This window comes from Pelophylax lessonae, assembly GCF_965119305.1.
Source record: "Pelophylax lessonae genome assembly, chromosome: 7".
In the NCBI taxonomy this organism is placed as follows: domain Eukaryota; kingdom Metazoa; phylum Chordata; class Amphibia; order Anura; family Ranidae; genus Pelophylax; species Pelophylax lessonae.
Window position 1 is genome coordinate 174,659,767 of NC_138774.1, and position 7,328 is coordinate 174,667,094.

A 7,328-nucleotide genomic window follows, 5' to 3' on the forward strand; every position below is an offset into this window, starting at 1 on the left:
AAAAAAAGAACAGGCGGATCTGAACGGTCCGCCTGTGTGAAAGGGGCCTTAAGCTGCAAAGGTAGCGAGACAATCTCTGTTGTCACGTTTAGTGTACAGTACCACTGGCTGAACACATCCCACTCAACTGAGGCAATATAACGTCTGCTCACCACCTGTCAAATTCCCTCTGAAGAGCGATCCAATGTGGATCGTTCCTCAGAGGGCACCACATCTGTAAATGTGGCCTCAAAATAATTGTAAAGTCAAGTTTTTTTTGTTTAAAAACAAACAGTGGTTTTGCACAGAGTGGCCCAAATCCTCCTCTTCTCGGGTCCCTCTTCCATGCTCCTGCCCCCCCCCCGCAAGCAGCCCAGCCCCCTCTCTCCTGAATGGCTGACTGACTTTGATTGACAGCAGTGGGAGCCAATCGCACCATGCTGTTGTCTCAGCCAATGAGGAGGGGAGACTTGGGAAGCTGAGAAACTCCTACACCATCGATGGATAAAGAAGGGCTCAGGTAAGTATAAGGGCGGCTGCTGCACACAGAATGCATTATTAAAAAAAAAAACCTTCTGCCTTTACAATCCCTTTAAAGAGAAAGTAAACCCTACTCTGCAACTTTTACCTATAGGTAAGCCTATGATAAGGCTTACCTATAGGTACTGTAAATATCTCCTAAACATGTACCGTTTAGGAGATATTTACCTTACATGCAGCCAGTGACGTCACTGGCGCATGCGCTCTGAAGGAACGGCCGCTGGTGCCATTCCTTCAGAGCCCCGTGCCGTGACCGTCGGCTCCCACGCGCGGGAGTGACGTCACCGCGGCTTCGGCCAATCAGATGGCCGGATGCCGCGATCCCGGAGAGGACACAGACTGCTGTTCTTTATGGACTGTCGGATGGAAACAGACCTGTCCATTACCGTCTGATTAACCCCTGATCCGCCAAACAGATGGGGGAACATCTTTTTTTAGCAGACCGGATGTCAGCAGACGTGTCCACTGACATCTGCCGCTCCATAGGGAGCAATGGATGGTCTGATCGGGTCTGCCTAGAAAACTGACAGGTGAACCCGATTGGTCCAGCAGTGTGAAAGGGGCCCTAAGAAGAAAACCAATGCAGCCAATTGGTAATCTGCAATATCTTACATCTTGGGTTTAATACTGCTTTAATCTGTAGGGATTTGTTTGATCCCACTGATACCCAATTTAGTGTAAAATGTGGCGAAATGAAGCCATAGACCACACTTCCGTATAGTGAATATTCTTCCTAATTGTTTTCAGACGCTGGGAGCTGTGACCACATGGCACTGGAGGTGTCAGGAGATGTGCGGGAGAGGGGACAACTTAAACATGAGTACAGGAATACACAGACAGCGATCTGCCAGGAACATCATACCGTGTGATGGATGAAAGATCACAGCCCCCTCCTATAGCTGTCTATGAGGACACATCACCCCCACACACGATAGAAGCACAATACCCGATTCACAGCCACTTCCAGCAATCATCGGCTGCTCTGTGCACCCACTTCCGGTCCCCCCATGCGCCGCACATGGACTGCCAGACCCGACTATCAGAGCGCCGATCTGTCCTGGTGTGTTGGTCCGCCCCCTACCTCCACCCTCCGCCATGTAGTGACGTGTCTGTCTCAGGCAGGATAAGTAGTGGTCAGAGCGGATCGTGCAGTATAGGGCTGTGTGTGATGATGTGAGGTCGGAGAGCCGTGGCTCCTGGCTGTCATGCTTGTCCTTGACTTCAATACTGAGAATGTGTGAGATTGGACTAATATGTAGATTCGATTAGGAGGCGCTTCAAGCCTTGTTCTGGGTCCCTGTACAGGAAGATCAGCATGACAGCCAGTCTACCAGTTTCTGGAGGAGATCAATGGGCCTGTGGGCATGGCAGTGGGATTAGGGCGTTTTCACACTGCCACCAGTGTGAAAAGAGCCCCGTGTGAAAGGGCCCTAAAGCTTTCCATACATGGTTTCATTTTGTTGGTTAAACCAGCGGGCTAAATGGGAAAAACTGAACTAATTTCCCCATCCACACATTCAGGGTGGATGGGGGAATCTTCTCCACTGCACTGTTGTATTCTGAAAGCAAGGACACTCTCCCACTGTCAGATTACACAGATCAGCTGGGGTTTGCCACCTGTCCAGGATTCACCCGGACAGTCTGGGTTTTGACTCATGTGTCTGGGTTTCCGTGTTGAAACCTGGGCACATTATTCAAACATGAATGTAGCTTGGAACAAGGCATGACAGGAGGATGAGGGGGCACTATGCGCGATCGGTAGATGGCCTTATGTTCAACTGAAGTGGCCAAACATGGATTGAAATTTAGCTGGGCCTGGCTAAACTGTCCATATTTTGATCCATCTATGGCCACTTAAAACCATTTCTCTAGGCTGTACATATCCATGCTTCCTCCCGTCTGCTATTGCATGACTTGGGGACCTTTCACACCAGCAGTCCAGTCAGTTCTGCCTGCCAGTTTTTCAGGTGGACCTGATCTAGGATTGCCACCTTATCCCTTTAATCCAGAACACATATAAATTACAAAGGTTCTGAGGCTAATGTAATGCACTTAAGGCACTAAGTGAGTTTAATTACCACCTTAATCAGCCACAGAACCGGTAATTAATATGTGTCCTGGTTTAAAGGGATGAGGTGGTAACTCTAACCTGATCAAACCCTCCATTAACCTCCCGAGTGTGGCTTGGGGTTAATTTTCAGTACCAAAAGCGGTAACTCCGAGCCACACTCGGGATTACTCCGGAATCACACTCGCCTTCCCTGCGCTCCCCCGCTGTCCTCCTCACAGTCTCTCCCCGCTCTATACACAGCCGATTGCCGGCACTTGCCTTACCCCCAGCACATAACTGTAAATATCCCAGCATGTGCAGTGTTTCTGACTCCTACCACCATGACCACTTCAAATCACTGAACTGGTCATGGTGGTTAGAGTGTTCCTTTAATATCTCTCAGAAGAAGTAAACCTCTGTATACTGATTCCAGTATTCCTGATACAGCGCAACGGCGTTTTATTACTTATATACCTTAACTATAGTATATATTTTATATGCGGCCCGAGAAAATTTCTCTACACTCAATGTGGCCCAGAGAAGCCAAAAGGTTGGACATCCATGGCTTACATATTGTTAGCTGGCGTTCAGATACATTTGTTAAGTCCATCTAAATCTGCTAGTAAATCTAACACTACCATCTCCCCAGACTGACAATGCTGCTTGTCCAAAGGTGTCTTCGTTGTGCCTCCATCCAGAGTGGAGACACCCTAAAACAGGAAGTGGGTCATTGGCTGTATCAGAAGGTGAAACAAAGAAAAAAAAAAGCTTAACTCTTTTCCGCCTGCCCTGGCGTCTACTTTAAAAGTTCTTAACGCTCACAGGGATGGAAAGGATTGTTGATCATGTGACCACTGTGATTGGCTGTCCTCCAGGAGAAGTTTGGACACAGCTTACATGTAAAGTCCACATTTTAGATAACCAATTTCCTATGTCAGGGGTGTCAAACTCAGTTTCATTGCGGGCCACATCAGCAATATTGTTGCCCTCAAAAGGCCAGACTAGATGTCCAGAGCACCCCAACCCCCCTTACATCAGCTGTCAACATTCCCCTATTATCAGAAGTAGAGTCCCCCACGCTACCATACTTTATAGTGCACCCCCCTATCTTGTGCTGCTAATGGGAAGAAGCTGGGGTGGAGCTGGGAAGCAGAAAGTGCAGGGTCTGGAGGAGCACCAGGAGAGTGCTGAAGTCAGCTGCCAGTGTGTGCTCAATGCTAAAAGAAGGGGAGGTGAAGATGAGGGGGTGCTGCAGCTGCACAAAGATGTGCAGGATCTGTAGAAGGAGTTCTTTCCTTCTCTCTGCTGCCAGCTGCTGAGACAGAGATTAGGGGGTGCTACATCTGCAACAGAGGGGAAAGGGCCACATGAAATGGCCTTGTGTTTGACACATGTGCCCTAGGTCTTGGGTACAGTGGCAGCTGAGCTCAGCAAGAGGAGAGAGTGATGACCAAGAGTGCAGTCGGAATGGCCCAGAGTGGTCGCTACTGAACTGGAGCAAAGAATTAATTTGATCTAGTCTTCCAAGACTGGAAGATTTTTATATGGAAAGAATGGACCCTTTATGCTATAATGTTATGAGAATTTTATTTACCTGTATTGTCTTGTATGCTAGAGATCTTTCATGTCCCCCAGCCAACGTCTGCCCTTCTAATCATGACCAAGATATACTGTAGAATTCACAATGCCTGCCACCATCTTTCATCTCTGTGCTCCCCTCTACTGCACTTATATACAGCAAAATGGACAACCTTTGCATTGCCATTCTGGATGGCCATTACACACTCTATGGGGGGTGCAGGATACATACACATCCTTTAATTCACAACTATTCTTTAACACTAAAGGGTCTGTTTATTTAAAAAAATAATGTAGTGCACGGTAATATGTTTATTTCCTACTATTGCCAGCTCTAGTGACCATAATGCTGTATTTTCCTGGTTGAGGTATTTCAAAAAAGTACCTCATTATGGCCACCAAGTGGAGCTAAAGATCATAGGAAATAAAGGCTGCACTTGACCTATTTTCCTGTAGTTCAAATGCACCATAATAGGACATACTGCATCCTAAGAAATACACTGTAATGCAAAGCAGGGTCAATGCAGCCTCTGAAATGCCATGTGTACTACTCAATAAAAGTTATTGGATTTTACTGCATTTGACGTGTTGTTCCAGACCTATGTCAAATGCAGGAAAACAACACGCAGTGACATAGGCTTGTCATTGGGGGACGTGGCAACACTTTGAGCCAGATCGGCATACCTTGCTATTGTACACCTTGGGTCAGCACTGGGGGCGCTATAGTGTTAGTTATCATGACATGCAGATAAAGGGTGCACTTAAATGGTTTACACAAGAGGTGATCTCGTTTCAAGGATCCAGTGGAATGATTGGGCCATTTTTGACCTCCAGGAGTGATAGAAATCAGAAGTAGGTCAACACACTGGGAGATTTTCCATTTTTTTGTAATCTCTCAAGCAGGGCTGATCACCTTGATCTATTATAGAACTACCAAGCATCACATGTGTATGCTTAAAGAGGTTCCAACACTCAGATAACTTGTGCAGGAAGAGCAGATGTTACCCCACACACCAATCTCAGTGACATATCTGGCCATATGATTAGAAATAAGCTGTCCGACATTGGTCTGAACTCCCTCAGTGACCAGGATTTCCTACATGTATGGCAGCTCTCTTCATCCATGTCAAAGCTCCAAACAGGGGCTCTGTCTGCTAAACTCTGATTATCACTTCCCAGAAACTAGGCCACTCTATTCAGTACATCACATACTTTGCCGTATGAAGACAGAATTGTAAAGTATTGACACAGCTTTAATTTAACGCACCGTACAATTATACAGCCTATATTCTATATGTAGTTTGTAAAATGCCCTGTCTATAGCTATAGAAGCCATATATCTGCACATTGCAGCAATACAGACTGTGCAAAATAAATTACAAACACAATGTTAGAAAAAAGGATTTAATTTTTATTTTACCGTCTACAATATATACAGAACAAAACCAAAACTCGACTGGTGAGCAACAGTGTTACTTGTCTACATGGTAACCAAATATATATATATATATATATATATATATATATATATATATATATATATATATATAATAAAAAAAAAAAAAAAAAACTTAGTGCACTGCACTTTACCCGACACTCTGGAAATAGGAAAAAGGTTTAAATGTTCACAGTTGACAGTTAACCCTTCTCTTCCCGGAGCACACAGCTCAGTGAAGCACTGATCACAAAAAAAAAAAAGTGTATCTCCAGCAGATATGTCTCTTACTGGCTGATACCTGAAAGTTACAAAAATACTGACCTATTTTGCGTCCTCCATGTGGGTACTTTCACTGCTAACACTATATGTGCTGCCCAGTCCCTGAACTGAAATTCCCAGCATTCTATGGGGGTTGAAGCAAAAAGTCTCACCCAAGGGGTCCCTAGGCAGGAGTGAATAAAGCCTTTGAACCACACATCACAGGGGAGCAACCACCCCACCACCTTAACAAATAGCAGCTTCATCAGATTTGTATTATCAAACGTAACATTTAGGTTACTTTCACATGGTCGATCAGAGGTCAGTAAAACCAGGTGGTTGATCTGCATTTTTACCAGCACCTGACCTACAAGCGGACATAGTGCCACTCGGAGCAGCATACATTGTTGCGACTGTGATGCTTTGGATTGTGTTGCCGCAATTTTAATGCTACATGCAGAGATTGATAGGCAGCTCTGCCTGTTGAACTCTGCCATGTAAGTGAATGGGGTTACACCACAACCACAAGCCAAAAAATTGGCTCACAGTTATGGTGCAGTCCCATAATGTAAAGTTGTCGGTCTGGAAAAAAAACACAAAAACATATTAGTATCACCTAGTGAACACCTGCTAAACTCCTTTCACTGTCCTCTGAAAAGCCATCCATTGCAGATCACTTTTCAGTATGGCATTACATGATACTGCTAGTGGGAAAAGGACCCCGAGTCCTTGTACACAAAGACTTCAGTATGTGAAAGAGCAATGTGTTCGTTCAGCAAGCTTTTACAAAGCTTTCAGCAAAATTCAAGCTAGCTTTGCTTTAGCCTTTAAAGTAAAGTAAAGTAGTTCTCAGTTGCAGTACGGTGACATTTAAATCATAATGGGAGAGCAGGCTATCACTTTAAACAGGCTGTTATCAAACTTTGTGGGCTCTCAACAAGCTTATGGAAGACAGCTAGAAGTGTGTTTGAAGTGACAGCACTGGACTTACCCTCTCCAAACTGGAACTGAATGGCTTAAAGCCCCATGACCTCAATTGAAAATCTTTGTAAAATATTCTCGTACAAGCTGAAACAGGCCAAAGATTAAGCAGAGGTGAGCGATATATAGTCTCGCACCTCAAACCCTTTATTATGGGTAATTTCAAAGGGTAGAATTGCCAGGAGATTATCCAGCCCAACGTCATCCAAATATAACATTTCTTAAGGCAGTCTTTAGTGAAGCTGAGTTTTTGTACAGAGAAGTTGCTGTCTGTATTGGACATGAGAATATATGGCGCTGGTTCAGCTCAAAAAAGGGCCACCTTCCCTCTGTAGAGTCCATTAACACAAAGTTAATTTTGAAGTAATTGTGCAAGACTTTGCCTTTCTCTGTATACATTTCAAGACCTAGACTCAAACCACATGGCTGATATATTTTGAGGCCTGACAAAAACATCAGCAGACTCACCAACTGTTGTTGCTTGTATCAGCAGCTAGACAAGAT

At 44.9% G+C, this 7,328-nt stretch overlaps 1 protein-coding gene across 1 annotated transcript in view; it reads left to right on the forward strand.

Moving 5' to 3' along the window:
• The window catches only part of RPL7A (ribosomal protein L7a), a 475,634-nt gene that overhangs the window by 445,520 nt on the left and 22,786 nt on the right, over positions 1-7,328 (forward strand). The gene's annotated exons all lie outside the window — the stretch shown is intronic.